Below are 15,962 nucleotides of genomic sequence, written 5' to 3' on the forward strand. Positions count from 1 at the left end.
GGGATCATGACCTGAGCTGAAGGCAGATGCTTCACCGACTGAGCCACCCACACACCCCTGAATATTGGTTTTTATCTCCAGCATGAATTAATAATGAGCTTCTATTTTAACAAAACCTAAATACCTCAGTGATGCCCCCTGCCCCAAACAGCCCCAGACACTTTATATGTTTGTGGAGGTTTAGTTAGATGCTATATGAGAGTTGGCAGGGTAGTCCATTGAAAAACCCGAAGGCCACAATTCTAAATCCATTGTTAAACCCCATGAGATCCCTCTGCCTCCCTCTGTCCTGCTTGTCAGGAAGCCTGGACAGCTCCTACAGATAGGGGAAGGCAAGCTAACTTCCCCAGATTGGCTCTCTGTGGCTCTGGCAGGTTTCTCGGAAAAACTCGAGAACTAGAATATGGCTACTATCCAGCCCCTGGCTTTCGTGTCCCCGAGAATCACCTGAATGAAACTCCTGAGCTCTCGCTTTTTTTTTTTTTTTTTTTTTGTCCCGGTCAGCACTGCCATCACTTAGTTTATGAGAGTTCACTAGACACCTTCCATGTACCAGGCCTTGGGTTAAGTCCTGGGGATCGATAATGAACAAAGCCAACCAAAGCCCTCCACCTTGTGAGAACACACATTATAATAAAGGAGAGAGGCCTACACGAAATAAATAAGGAACATATTGAGAATGTTAGTGGTCAAGGCTAAAACGAAAGGCTAGCAGAGAAGGAAGAGAGCGAATGTTTGAGGCAGGCTGGAGGAACACGTGATCTTCGCTGGGATGGCCACGGAAGGCCTCTGTAAGAAGGTGACCTGTGAACAAGACTGAGAAAAGGTGAGGCAGCAAGCCATGTGGATACGTGGGGCACAAGCAAAGTAGGCAGTGACAGCATGTTCAAAGGTCCTGAGGCAGAAGCACGCCTGGTGCTTCAAGGAACAGCACAGAGGCCAGCATGCCTGGAGGGGAGGGACAAGACGACAGCGGTGGGTGGAGGAATTAAGGGGCCCAGAGGCCATTGCCGGGACCGTAGCTTCTATGTGGGCAGACAGGAAGAAGCTCTGGAGGGTTTAGTTAGAGGAGCACGTATCTGGAACTCAGGTAATCTGGGGTCCAAGTCTCAGTTTTTGTTTTTTCTTAAGATTTTATTTATTTATTTGAGAGAGAGAGAAAGCACATGAGATGGGGGGAGGGTCAGAGGGAGAAACAGACTCCCCGCTGAGCAGGGAGCCCGATGCGGGACTCGATCCTGGGGCTCCAGGATCATGACCTGAGCCGAAGGCAGTTGCTCAACCAACTGAGCCACCCAAGTGCCCCCCAAGTCTCAGTTTTGCTCCTAGCAAAGCTCTATTACCAAGTAACTTAAATAATTCTCACCTGAAAATTACTTCCGTCAACCTTCGGTTCATCACCTGTAAAATGAGGAGTTTATACTTTTGAATTCTACTGTTTTTCCAGCTCTAACGTTCTGTGATTTTAGTTAAATTTAAAAATAAATCAGGGGAACTCTTTGTTAGCATTGCAAGGGCCCATCTCCAGGGCCTTCCTTGGTCAGGGTTCCTCTGGAAGGGATCACAATGAGAGACCGGAAGGACGTTACTCCCTATTTCCTATTTAGTTCAGGTGCAGGGACTGATGAGAGGTATAGAAGATTGATCTACCTCTCTGTGGGGGTCTTAAATCCCACCTCCAACCTCCTTTCCCAAATGCTTATCAACCAGATCAAGTTGATTATCTTCAACACTCTGGTTTTATCGTCATTATTATCATTATTCCATCCGATTTAATTGAGCCCCTCTGATGTGCTCTGCCCTAGGAAAAGCTCAATGGAAGACAAAAAAGAAGGACAGAAGACAGGTTCTCCCTCCCTGGAGAGCTGATGGTCTTGTCAGGCAAGAACTTGTCTGGTTTAAAACAAGACAAAATGTATTCAGAGGATCCAGCTGAATAGCAGTACAAAGTGGTAAACAGTCGGTGCCTCAGGAGAGGAACAGAGCGGGAGCTACAGGGGTTCAGAGAACAGAGTGCTCTCAGGAGGCAGAGGGCCTGGGGAGACCTCTGAAGGAGGCAGGGTGACAGCCAGGCCTTCGAAGCCAGGTCAGATTTGGATGGGTGGATATTATTGCCTCCAATTTATTGGCCCAATAAAGCAGGCATTACGTAGTGGGTAAATAAAGGTAAAGCAGGTTGGCAGTTTAATGTGCGCTCACAGGCACTGAGAGTTTTGGGTTTTCATGAACTGATCAAGAACGTATTCCTACAGGTCTCATGGCCTCTCATCTTAGGACATCCTAGAAGGCCTGCCGCATCGTACACAGACGGGATGGATCGTGGCGGGAAGGTCAGGTTTGGAGATAGGAGATTCCCAGGGCCTCTCTGGGGCTATCAGGATGTCTGCTGTTTTGCCACATCCATCCGCCTGGTGTCCCTGGCGAGTCTGTGAGCATAACTTCTACAGACAAGAGTGGCGAAGGAGGCCAGTGGGCCTTTTGCTACAGCCTGTTCCAGAATCCCTGAATCTCAGGGTTGGAAGGAAGCTCCTCGCAAGCAGAATAAACCATTCTCTCCTTGCTGCTCACTGGATACCATCCCCAACAGCACAGATGAGGGAATTTTTATACTTGTGTGTTGGAAAGAACACACCAGACTTGAAGTTGAACTTTACAAGGATGGAGACAATAGCTTCCTTGTCTCTGTCCTCTGTACCTAACCTAGGAACATACACTAGGTGTTCCATAAATATTGAACGCAAGTGATACACCAGCTCAGTTCATCTTAATAGTTTGGGGACTTTCAGGTTCCATAAAGGATCTGCAGAAGGCCACGAAGCCTCTCCCTAGAGAAAAATGCCCGTCGGCACCTACTTACAGGATTGTGCAAATGGTTTCTGGGGCACAGGGGCTGTGCGTGGAGCTCTGCTCTAGGGACATCCTTCAGGGACGATCCTGCTGCCTCAGCCGGGACACCCCTGGAGATTAGCCTCCACTCCTTTCCCACGTGGGGACAGTGTTAATGGTCAGAGGTATCGTTTTTATGTATTGCCTACAGCTTTCCTTACCAATTCCACTCTTGCCCTAGCCCCCAGCCGAGCACCTCCAAGCAGGGAAGGGGCCGGGAATTGGTGTCCCAAGGGCCCTAATTCATCATCCGGCGTATGCCTGCTTTGCCGTTTGTGGACCCTCGTCCTGAGCCTCCTGGTCTTCCTTTGCCTCTCGTGCTCTTGGCTCTGATGGAGTTTAGGCCCCCTCACTATCCCAATTCTGTCTTTGGAAAGCCGCTACGAACACCCAGACAGGGGCCACGGGTACCCGGCTCTATTTCTCCCTTTGTTTCCAGACAGTGAGCTTGCCTTTACGTTGCTGAAGACCGCATTTGCTCTGCGGCAGGTCATGGCCCCAGACGCTGTCCAGGTGTGCTGTCCATGAGCCCTGTCTCCCCACTGGGCCTGGGGGCAGCTTGCCGTCCACACCTAACTGCCGTGCTTTTACATTCATCCTTGTTAAAGGCCAACCTATTAGATTTGGCCCTTGAGTCCAGCCTGGTGAGACCTTTCTGGATTCTGATTTTGTCATCCAACATATGAGCTCATTACTCACAGGCGACATGTTGACTGCACGACAAAGAGCTGCCATCTTGGAGTATTTCTCCGACAGACCTTGTGCTCCACACAGCACATTACTTCGCTCTGAGGTGTGTGCTATCCCTGGGTGGTAGTTAAGCACCTTGTGACTAAGAAAGGGTAAGTGCTTGTCTGCGTGATGAAGGTTTAGTATGTAAGTGAGGTCCGGAGCAGACGACCAAGAAAGAATTCTTAAGACGTCTCTGGCACAAAAAAGGTGATTTTATTAAAGCTCGGGGACAGGACCCGGGGGCAGAAAGAGCTGCTGTCCTGGGGTTGTGAGGGGTGGCTGGTTATATACTTGGAAGCTGGGGAGGTGAGGACAAAGGGGGTGTCCAGAAGGACTGTCATATGCTAAAGACTCTCAGGATACTGGAGGCCTGGTTATTGTCAAGCCAAGGCTGTTTTCCCCTCTAATGAGGCACTAACATGAAGACAGTTGGGAGTTTCCTGGAGGGATGTTACATTCCTCCCATCACACGTCCTTGTCAATGGGCTTTAGGTTTAGAAGAAATTCAATTTTATTTACATTTCCTTCCGGAAGCTATTGCTAAGGCTTTTGTAAGTAAACTGAGGGAGACTCCTGTCCTGCAGGACTGTGATGTCTATCAGTTAACCATTTGTTTTTCCTTTCGGGCAGCCAGGAGTGCCTGAGGAATGTCACACACACCCCACGTTGCGGGGGCGGAGGGGGTAGGGCACCAGCTTCTGCCTTGTCCTCAGCGAGCCTTCTGCTCCCTCATCATGGGGATGCACAGCCGGGCTGAGGTAGAATCAGGATTCGAACCCCACGCTGTCTGACCCCGAAGGCCACGCACACCCCTGCTCTGCTGCGCTACCTTGGTCCAGCTCAGTAACATTTGGAGCAGGCCAGGCCCCGGCCTCGTCGCCAAAACGACAGCTCTTCAGGCTGGGGCTTGCTTCCTTCGTCATGATTCCTTCCCCTCGCCTGGCACACGACTCCCCACAGTGCCACCTGATCCTGAGGAACAGCAGGGGGCACTTGGCCCACTGTTATGGTGATTCTGTGCAGTTCCCTGAGCCTCCTTCCTGAATGGTAAAGGATGGAGCACAGCGCGGTTTCGTGTGGGTAGATGCATGCCGGCCTCAGAGAGCCCCAGCTTCCTTTATTTACTACATGCTCCGAAACAGTTGCTTAAGGACTGAGTCTACAGTCTGGCCCAGAACGTTGCTGAACCTTCTTAGTTGGGAGTCGGGGGGTCCGACCTTCTTTAACCAGGCCTCTGAGAGCAGCAGCAAAGGAGAGCCAAAGATACCCTTCCTGGTACTCTCCCAAAAATCCCATGGACCCGTCCTGAGGACTTGTACATCCTCCCTGAATTTACACAAGACCTCACGGAACAGACTTTGAAATCTTAGTCTGTACAACCTCTTAAATTATAAACTTCCATTTACATCTATGACTCTCAGAGCTAATGGCCAATGACAACCTTCTGCATGGGCCTTCTGATGACAGCTTCTTTTTTTTAAAATTACAAAAATAAATAAACTTTTGTTGGCTTTTCATTGCAAAAGGCTGATTTTTTTTTTTAAGATTTTAGTTATTCGAGAGAGAGAACAAATCTGGGGGAGGGGCAGAGGCAGAGCAGGGAGCCTGACGCAGGGCTCCATCCCAGGACCCCCAGATCACAACCTGAGCCAAAGGTAGACGCCCAACCGGCTGAGCCACCCAGGCGCCCGAAACCCAAAGTTTCTTAACAGTTCTTTTTTTTTTTTTAATGTGGCAGACACCTTTGATTTGAGACCACTGGCAAAAAAGGCACAGACCAGACTTTCTTTAAAGTTTATTTAAAAACAAAAGACCAGGACAGAAAGGAGAGGGACCACGTCTTCTGTTCTGATTCTTGGCTCGCAGACAAAATTGGGGATGGTAAGTCCAAGCAGCTGGTAAGCAGTGGGGAGGGCTGCATCCCCCAGAGTTCTGAGGTGTGCACTGTCCAAGAAACTCTTCTCTCTGGAGGCTCACCTGGGTTTTTTCTTACTCCTATTGCGTGTAGTTTGACAGAAGACTCAGGTATTGGGCCCTCTTGGAGTATAGTCCTCTCTTCCCCCCATCTATCAGTGAGACAGCTCTACCCATTTTCTTTCTGCTGTGAAATCCCTGTCTTGACTGATTTTTTTATGTATGTATATTATTAGACCACTTATATTATGATATTTTTGAATATTTGTGCATTGTGTATTACATGTTAAATGTATTATTTTACACATACACATAACTTCTTACTGTATAATTTTCATACATATCAATCCACACTCATAATCATCTTTCTACGAACATTTTGACAGAGGTAGAATCATTACAGATTGTTGTTGGTAGGAAAGTGGGGGGCTCCGGAGCAGTGAGCTTTTTCCTCAAAACCCTCTTTCACCATAAAACTCCCTTACGTAGAGGCTAAACACTCAGAATTTATACCAAATCCTATTCCATATAGATTCACAGGCATCACAGAACGGAAGGAATAGAAAGACCTTTGAGAGAATTCAAACCATCCACCCCAATATATTAGTGAAAAAAAATCTCAGTGCAGACACACTGGCCTCAAATGGCATGGCGTCTTGTCAGAGTTTACGCTGGCTGGGTTCTCTGGGAAGCAGATGCTGAGGTGAAGTTAAGACTGCAAAGTGTTTATCAGAGGATTACATCTGTGAAGGAAAAAGCAGAAGGATGCATGATTAGGCAGAGAAGAAGCAAATAATGATGTAGACCCGAAAACATTTTAGCCAACCCAATGGGGAGCTCTGGAACAAAGACCACCCTATGAATGAGCCCCACATGGGGCAGAAATGGCCAAACTGTGGACCACGGTCATGCTCAGTCACTGTCTGGGGGGACCCTGAAGGATCTAACCTCCAGAGACGACCAGCCAACCCTCGGCCTCAGAGCCGGGCAGTGAGCCCTTCCTTGAAGGGATATGTGAGCAAATGGCGCACATCTATGTCTGCACACAACTCAGATTTGCTCTTGTAGGTTCCCTATCTGTTCCGGAGGGATAGGACTTCATAATAATAGTAATGCTTATTTTTATTCCTTGTAAAGTAGGAGTATTGTCTCAATAGATACATGACAAATGCCAAAAAGGAAAAAAAATATGTATATATGCCAGATGGCTTTTCATGAAAATATTTTACAGCGGGCACTTGGGCGAGCTCTTGGAAATGGCCTAAGGTGTCTCCAGAGTGGAGGTCAGTGAACTCAGGACAACCCCTCAAATTTCCATTAGTGAGAAGTAAGATGAAGCAATAAATAAATTATTATTAAGCACTTTGCAAATATAGTGTTATGCAAATGCTAAATAATCATAATAATATAGTAGTATGCTGATCTTGATAAACGGGTCGGCTTCCATGTCATTTAAAATGGATGGCGCAGCAATGTCTGTGAAGATGAATGAGGTCCGGGCTCACAGAGCTCAATAATGAGCACAGGCTCTTTTGCTGGGGGGCTCGGGCCTCCTCGCAAGAGGCTGCCTTCTCCTCTGGCCTCTGTGGGACAATTAGCAGAGGAGAGGGCTGCTGGCCGGCTGGGCGGGGGGCGGGGGGACAAAGCTCCCATGCAGAGACAGAGAAAGTGGACTCTGGCGAGTGCCTGCGGATTAGCATTTCTGAGAAGTCGGGGCTCCTCTCCAAGAGGGATGGGGGCAGGGAATTAGCATTTCTTGCCTCCTGTGACCCAGACACTGTGCTCAGTGCTCTGTTTATTATCTCATTTATCCTCCAGGCCAGCACATTAAGGTAATAGAGGAGTGGAATAAAGCAGAATGCGTTACTGTTTTCTGTAGAAAAGCAGAAAGACTGACCCCAGTGGTGGCGCTTCCTTTTTTGCATTCTGGCCAACGGGAGGATCTGGAAGATGGGGAGAGTCGCCCAGGGAATCAGAGAAAGCTTGACCCATTGGTCACAGCCCCCAAACTCTGGGGCTTCTCAGGGCACACATCCGAGCTGCTTTGAGGCCACACCCAGGATAATTGCTCCTCCTCGCCCCTAGCTGTGGACCTGATGCCCCAGGGGCTGCAAACCTTTCCTGTCCCTTCCCAAAGGGCAGCAGACCTTGATAAAGGGTTACCATGAGCCAAGTACTCCAATGAGGGGTTTACGAAGAGCATCTCATTGAATTCTCACGGGGGCCCTGTGAAACAGGATTTATTTCCTCTAATGTCCTCCCCTTAAGTAAGGACATGAAGATTTGGGTAAGTAACTCCCGAAAAGTCAGACGGCTATTCAAAGGGGAGGAGATGAGCACCAGGTTGGATCAATGACGAAGTGGTGGTAGTCTTGTTATACTGGGTGAACTCAGAGGTCCTGATGCTTGGGGATTTGCTTCTTTTTGGCCCATCCCTGGGCTATGTTCGTATTAATGATTAATTACCTTTTGTTTAATGTGTCATATTTTGAGGGCATAAAAGTAGCTCAAGCATTTGCTTTTTTTTTTTTTTTAAGAAATAGCTTTACCGAGCATAAGTGACATAAAATAAACTGCACATAGGTGAAGTATACAATTTGGTTAGTTTTGACATACATAAGCATCAGTGACGCCATCACTGCAATCAAGATGATGAACATATCCATCTCCTCCAAAAGTTTCCTTCTTCGTAGTCCATCCTTCCCACCCCTCCTTGCCTGATACCCTCCCTGGGGAACACTGATCTGTTTTCTGTCACTATTGTTCGTTTGCATCTTCTAGGGTTTTATATAAATGGAATCATGCAGTATATGCTCTTTTCTTTGGGTCTGGTTTCTTTCACTCAGCATAATTATTTTAGATTCATCCAAGTGTTTTCTTTCCTTTGTTTTATTTACAGAGGCATAAAGACTTTGAATAATTCATAGGTATTTAATTTAATTTTAGCCTTGGATTCAGTCCAGAGTTCAAATTCCAGTTCTGTCACTGTCTGTGTGCCAAGGGGGACGTCTCTTAACCTCTCCATGGCTCAGTTTTCTCGTCTGTGAAATGGGTATAACAAACACGCCATTGTGGAGTCCATGTGAGGGTTAGATGGGGTAGTACAGGAAAAGTGGTTCGCACAGGATCTGTACACGGTAAGCACTTGTTTTTTCAATTCAAATAGAAATTTTTAATGATAGAAACTATTTTCATCCAAATCCCTTTGACACCTCTTAGGTTTTTAATACCAAGTAAGAGGATAATAGCAGGCAAGAAGACCAACTGTGACATGTAAATTAGCTCTTGTAATCCTCACAAGAAACCTGTGAAGTATGTGAGGACATTGTTATGCCCACTTAGAGATGAGGAAACCAAGAGAGATAAGAGATGTGGTCATTTTCTATTCTCATAGATAGTAGGTGGTAGAATCAGAGTTTGAACTGAGGCAGTCCAGCTCAAGACCCTGTGTTATTTTTCATTAGGATCTGGCTGCCTTTTGGTCTGCAGTGACATCATCCACTAACACTAAGGATTCACATTTTTAAAAAAAAGACTTATTTATTTATTTTTGAGAGACAGAGAGAGAGCATGAGTGGGGGGACAGAGGGAGAGGAGGAGAGAATCTCCAGCAGACTCCCCGCCCACGCCGGGCTCCATCTCACAACCCTGAGATCATGACCTGAGCCGAAACCAAAAGTCAGATGCTTAACAGACTGAGCCACCCAAGCACCCCTGAGGGTTCACATTTTAGGGAAAAAAAATAACTAGCTACGAACACCCTATAGGTACCTAAATAAAAATCAGAAAAATGGCTAATGGAAGAACAAAATGGTAGTCAGGACACCAATTATCATTAAGGGATACCAAATGCTTCAAATACTTAGGCATATACTTGTAATTTGAAATTGTGAATGGTGATCCACACCTGATTCTAGGTTTCCCTGTAAGTGAGTGAAAGACAAGGAATCCATAAAGAAGAGACTATGGCAGCCAGAGCTGGTGCTGTCTTACCGGAAATGCTGGAAAAACTACCGTGTGTTCTATGTTCGAGCCTCAGGTTTAAAACCAGCCCAGAGGGTAGCCCCATCACTGAGTGTGCAGTGTGGCTGCACGGTCCCAGCTAAGCAGGATGTACTCACCCCGAGTCTGAGGATGGGCTGTCAGTGTAGAGCCCATTGGAATACCTGTTATAGTAGAATAGAGAAACTCAGTTACATCAAGCACAATAATAGATATTCACTAAGGATCTGGAATTTGGTCTAATAGAAGGAGGGACATTTTCATTCAGTTCAGATGAATGAGTGTTTCTTACTTGTCTGATAGGCACAGAATCTCTGCTTTTGAGATAGTCTTGTCTGGAGTAGGTGATACAGAATGAAAGATATAAATAAATTAATTTCAGTGTTAAGAAAGGCCTGGATTCCAGGGATATTTAGAAGGCAGAGTCAATGGACTGTGTGTGTACCTGGAAGGAGCCATGAAGGAAAGATCAGGGTTCTGGCTTTGGGAACTGTGAGCCACTCACAAAGACAGAGAATTAAGATACACCGATTTTATAAAATTGTTGATGAGGGCAATTTTTGGCATCTTGCATCCGAGGTGTAATAGGAGATCCAGATGGACACTTCCAATGAGTAGTTGTGTTTCTGAATCCTGAGCTCCGGTGTGAGGTCAAGGATGAAGAGAAAGGTGTGTGTGTCGTCAACATTTAGGATGTGGATGAAGCTGTAGGAGTGGATGAGGTCTTCCTGGGACAGTGTGTGGAATGGAAGTAGATGGTCAACACAGTGGTCATGAATGTGAAAATAAGGTTGACCAAATACCAGTATCAGAAGGCATATTAAAGTCATGGGAATGGACAATATATCATATAGGTCTTTCCTATTGCCAACTTTTTCAAAACTTTTTTCAGCATACACTATTTATTCCCTGCAAATAGATGCAAACTCTAATCTGTATCCCATTGGATGGCAGGGAAAAGGACCCCAAAGTGAACATAAAAGACTGCCCCGGGTGTGGTCCTTTACCTGCTAGTTGGGGCAGAAGCACTGGAAGAACTTCAGGTGGTGGATGCTGGGCAGAGGTGCAGGTGGGATAGAAGAGCTACTTCATTGCATTAAATACAAAGCTGGCATAAACAATGGTGTCTTCCTAAAACGTTCTTTTGTTAGGGATGGAAAAGGTTAAGATACTGAACTGAAAAGAAGGCTTGTTTTTATGATTTTTTTTTTTAAGCTGTGTGCTGACCTCTTCCTACCTTAAACCATTGCTTCACATCTCCTCATACCCCTATTTCTCTATCATTCGGTCGACAAACACATGTTGAGCATCTTCTATGCATAGACTCCACGTAAAGTGCTAGGGGCACAAAGAGGAATGGTATTTGGTCCCTGCCCTTGAGAAGCAGAGAGGAGACTCAGTGGTCGTGTGCTAACGATCAAAACCATCTCATTCGTGTCGTCCTTTGGATGTGTCCAAGAGCTGTCCTCTACATCAGATTGTTGGCATTCTCCGACATGCGGGTGAAGGAAGTAGGGCAGTGATGATGATTATTATGCATCAGGAGCTGAGACGCAGAGGTGGAATGACTTGGGGAAGGGCAGTCAGTGGCTGAGATCCAGATCTCTTGGCCAAGAGTTCTTTCTGCTAAGGGGAACGTTTTCCCCGGCACTCTCATCCTGGGCACCTTGCCTTTGCAATTTCCTGGTTGTCTATTTTATCGCTTTCAGCTGACAAATTTGACAGGCCCTTGGGGAATACTGACTCAAGAATAACTTGCCTTTGGTCAAGTGCTAAATCCCATAGGTGTAGGACAGACTTTGGAGAGGCCACCATCGCTCTCTCGGCCCCTCCCAATCCCCACTGTTTGTCTGGAGGGAAGTATGCTTATCAGCTCTGTACATACCAGGGAGCAGCTAGCAAAACCAAATTAGCTCAAACTGGCTGCCTTTCAGGTCAGCTAATTAAATTAGCTATTGTTGCATTACTGATAAGGACAGTTTGGAAAAGGAAAAAAGCCACTCATCCCAGCAGCCATAACACTAAAGCCAAGAAAATGTGTTAATGGGAACACTTTGAAATGAAACCCCTCAGACTAGCAGCGGTACCTGGGGGTCTTTGGTAGTCTGTTCTCCTGGCCATCTGCTCCGAGCTCAGGACTCACAGCCCTCTCTGGCTCTGGTCCTGCCGATACCCAGCTGCAGCCAGGGCAAACCTTTCCTCTTCCCCACTCCATGAGCCCGTCTTCCTGGGAGTCTGGAGAGAAGTGAGGATTCTTCTGGGAGAGAACAGCTCACCCATGTTTGCTAAAATCGAAATTCTCTATTGTATAAAAGCCAGTCGATATTTGCAAAGAGCCCTCAAGATAAAGGAAAGAAGGAGGAAAGAAGGAAGGAAGGAAGGAAGGAAGGAAGGAAGGAAGGAAGGAAGGAAGGAGGGAGGGAAGGAAGGGAGGAAAGAAGGGAGGAAGGAAGGAAGGAGGGAAGGAAGGAAGGAGGGAAGGAGGGAGGGAGGGAGGAAGGAAGGAAGGAGGAAGGAGGGAGGGAAGGAGGGAAGGAAGGAGGAAAGGAAGGAAGGAAGGAAGGAAGGAAGGAAGGAGGGAGGGAGGGAGGGAGGAAGGAAGGAAGGACGGAAAGAAGGAAGGGAGGGAAGGAAGGAGGAAGGAGGGAGGGAAGGAGGGAAGGAAGGAGGGAAGGAAGGAAGGAAGGAAGAGGGAGGAGGAAAAGTCCTAAAAGACAATACAATTTACTTCCCAGTGTCTGCCCCTTGCTAACAGCCTCTCCACCACTCTGGACAGTGTTGTTGAAGCTGTAATTAAATTGGCTGCTATCCTCCGTGAGATTTGCACACATGGATCCACCCCATGCCATTAGCCTCCATCCTAGAACTCCAGGTCTTGAGTAGAAAGACGCAAGGTGAAAGTGCCAGGAGCTCGTTTGCTTTAGGAACAGTACTTCAAGGAGACCTGCCCCCTAGACTTCGGAACCTCCCCCCATCACCAGCCTCCCCCCTCAGCCCCGCCTGCCATGCTGCCCTGGTTCTGTCTTCTGCCAGGACTGATTATCTACACTTCCTAAAGTTTTCTGAGCCAATTGATGTCTTTCTGATTCATTCCTTTTCTGCCTCAAATAAATAACAAGAGTCTATTCTGTTGCAATCCAAATGATTTAAAGATGGTTTAATCCAACCCCCCTTCTCTGACGGCTGAGGCTGACGACCAGAGAGATTGAGTGATTTTCTCAAAGTCACACAGATGATAATTGGCAGATCCAGGGCTAGAGCCCAGGCTTCCAAAGCAATGAACTCATGCTGCCTAAATACAGGGCTCACTGTGCACCTTGTCAGAAAGTGAAGGCAACTCCAGGGATCCCACCTGCTCATCCCCCATGAGAGCCTGGAAAGTTCTATCACTTTCCCTCCTTTACATGACTCCCCTCTCCTCCTCCTCCTTCCCTTCCTCTTCTTCTCCTTCTCCTCCTCCTCCTCCTCCTCCTCCTCCTTTCTTTTTTGGGGGCATGTACTAAAAAATTGATTGGAATTCACATATGATACAATTAAGCATTTTAAAGCACACAACTCAGGGTTATTTAGAGGACTCACAATGTTGTACAACAAGCAGCTCTCCCGAGTTTCAAAATATTTTCATCACCCCACAAAGGCACCCCATACTCACTAACTGATCACTCTCCATACCTCCCGTCCACCTGCTAACCTCCAGTCTGCTTTCTGTCTCTATGGATTTGCCTATTACGGATATAGACTATTAAGGGTGTGCTTTTGTGTTTGGCTTCGTTCACTCAGCAATATTTTGAGTCCATCTATATGATATCACGTATCCATGCTTTGTTCGTTTTCATGGCTGAATAATATTCCAGTGCATGGTTATACCACATTGTTTATCCATTTACCTGCTGATGGGAATTTGAGTTACTTCTACCTTTTGGCTTTTATTATAATCTTGCTATAAACATTCATGTGCAGGTAAGTTTCCGTGTCCATACATATTCTCATTTCTCTTGGGTATATACCTAGGAATGGAACCACCGGGTCTTATGGCAACTCTATGTTTAACTTTTGGAGGTGCTGCCAAATTGTTTTCCATAGCATATTCCTATTGGCGATCTTTACCTGACAGTGCCCTGCTTATGCCTTGCCCTGCCTCTCCCTGTGCCCAGCTCAGGGGCTTGCATTTTGTCAGTGTTAAAATGGAGGAAATGTTTATAAGCTTAAAAGAAGCCACTAAAGAGAGAATGATCTCTTGGAGACAAACAAGTGTCAATTTTAATGTGTCAACATTATAAGGTGGGCGTGAAGTCTTAGGGGGAAGAGCGATGCAGGTCTTTATTCTACAGGGAGGTGAACCTGGAGCTCTCAGGATAACAGAAAGGAAGGAGGAGGAGAAGTGGAAGAAGAGAGACAAAAAGGGAGCTTAGAAAGGAACAGATAGCGGAGTCCTGGGTACTGGGTGATGTGATTCCTCCCAACCTTGGCTGCCCAGAATTCTCCTGCAAAAGATATTACACTTTCAAATACTGGGAATGGATACTTTTCCTCGTGATGGTGGCTGCTAATTCTGAAGAAGGGGTTAAATTTTACATTGGCCTTGAAATAATGTAAGATAAAATTTAATGAGGCTGAGAGGCACAGACCACGGCAAACAGCCCTCTTCTTGGCCACACCTCCCTTATGCCTACCTTGAATTAGCAAAAGTCTGGGGGTGGACATCAGCCTTACCCAAGCCCTGGGATTCCCCCAGATAGAACAGGGATAACTCCAGTTTCTTTTGATTTGGTAGATTCTGTGTCAGATTTTTCCAAACCATGGGATAACATCCTCCTGTGAGAAAACAAGTGAAATATAAACCTATTATTACAGTTGTCCAGGTGTAGGTTCATACAGGCATAGTGTCTGCCTCTCACTATAAGATACGGAATTTCTATAAATCAAGTTCATTCTTAAGCCCTCAACACCAAGGGCTGGAGTACTTTCTACTGAACTAATGAACATTACCATTGAGGAGGCCAGTGATAACAAGGAGAAGAACAGCTGTACTTATTTTATAGAGCAGCCTAGAATTATAATTATGTTGTAATTATATGTTATAAAAATAACATATATGCTCTGCTCTAAGATACATACTTACTTTAAATTTCAAGATTTATTTATTTATTTTAGAGAGAGAAAGAGAGCACAAGCGGGTGGGGCAGAGGGAGAGGGAGAGAGAATCTTCAAGCAGACTCCCCGTTGAGTACAAAGTCCAACACGGGGCTCGATCCCATGACCGTGAGATCATGACCTGAGTCAAAACCAAGAGTCGGTCGCCCAACTGACTGCACCACTCAGGTGCTCCCATACTTATTTTAAATTTAGAAGTACATTCTGTAAGTCTCAGTTTCTTTATCTGCAGACAAGGAAGTTTAACTCTCTTCTCTCCCTTAAGCTCTAGCATTCGAAGCTAAATGGGGAATTATAAACACGGGTGAACTCTGTGGGAAATTACAAGTTAGTGAATTGGGTATATTCACTGAGATAATTGATTTTTAAAAAATCGTCCAAGCCCTTAAGATAAAGATAAAAGGAAAAAAACCTTGCTAGAGAAGCTGTTCTAAGAGACTTTAGCCCCCCAAAGCAAGTTCTCCCTCTGTGCTCATTATGAGATGTGCTAAGAGGAAGTTGAGTCCACCACTGCTCACCGGGGTGGGATGCTGACCCCATGCATAATATGTCACTGAGAAGATGCTATCAGTGCGTGCCCCAAGAGCATCAGTTCAATCAATTGTTATATTGGGAATTTGATGGAAAGAAGTGGCCTAGCCCTGGGCAAATGGACACCCTCATAGCATCCAGTAAAGTGAATATAATTCTTGCTTTATCTTCCTTGTATAAAATAACACGAAGTCTTTGCACAAAATGTAAAAGTGGGAAAATATTATAATTCTATTACACTAAGACAGTAATATTCATTTTCTGATAGTCTTCTCTCTATCTGCATATACATGTTTGTAATTAATGTTTTGGCAATTCATCAATAGGTGGATTTATTGCAAAAAGTTTGTCAGGCTGAGCTTGGACAACAAACGAGTTCAGAAGTTAAAATGTTTGTTCTTTTCTCAACTTGGCTAGATGTTCTTTCTCTCCTCTTGATCCGCCGGCCACCAAGTCAAACATGGATGCTCTTCCTCCCCTCCTCTAGTGACTGGGGATAAAGCTTCATGTCTGTGGGGTGTTATCAGCTATTCAGAGACAGGTACAAATTACACTTTAGAAACATTGTCAACTTTTGAAAAGATTATTTTTTAAAGATTTTGTTTTTAGGCAATCTTGACACCCGACGTGGTGCTCTAACTCACAACCCCATGATCAAGAGTCGCACATGCCAGCTGGGTGCCCCCAAAACTATTTTTATTCTCTGAAAATACTTTTGTTATTAAAGCTAGGTTCTATGTATA

The 15,962-nt window shown here is 45.8% G+C and overlaps 1 long non-coding RNA gene across 1 annotated transcript in view; it reads right to left on the reverse strand.

The window, feature by feature from the left end:
• Positions 1–6,112: 6,112 nt before the first annotated feature.
• LOC141371026 (uncharacterized) overlaps positions 6,113–15,962 on the reverse strand; it is a 271,216-nt gene continuing 261,366 nt past the window's right edge. The window contains exons 2-3 of the long non-coding RNA XR_012375628.1: positions 9,654–9,698; positions 6,113–6,275 (exon numbers count right to left, since the gene is read on the reverse strand). This is a non-coding gene — a long non-coding RNA (uncharacterized lncRNA). The remainder of the gene's footprint in view (positions 6,276–9,653; positions 9,699–15,962) is intronic.

Source organism: Callorhinus ursinus, unplaced genomic scaffold (assembly GCF_003265705.2).
Source record: "Callorhinus ursinus isolate GAN/ISIS: 27379988/994484 unplaced genomic scaffold, GSC_fseal_2.0 scaffold54, whole genome shotgun sequence".
Taxonomy (NCBI): domain Eukaryota; kingdom Metazoa; phylum Chordata; class Mammalia; order Carnivora; family Otariidae; genus Callorhinus; species Callorhinus ursinus.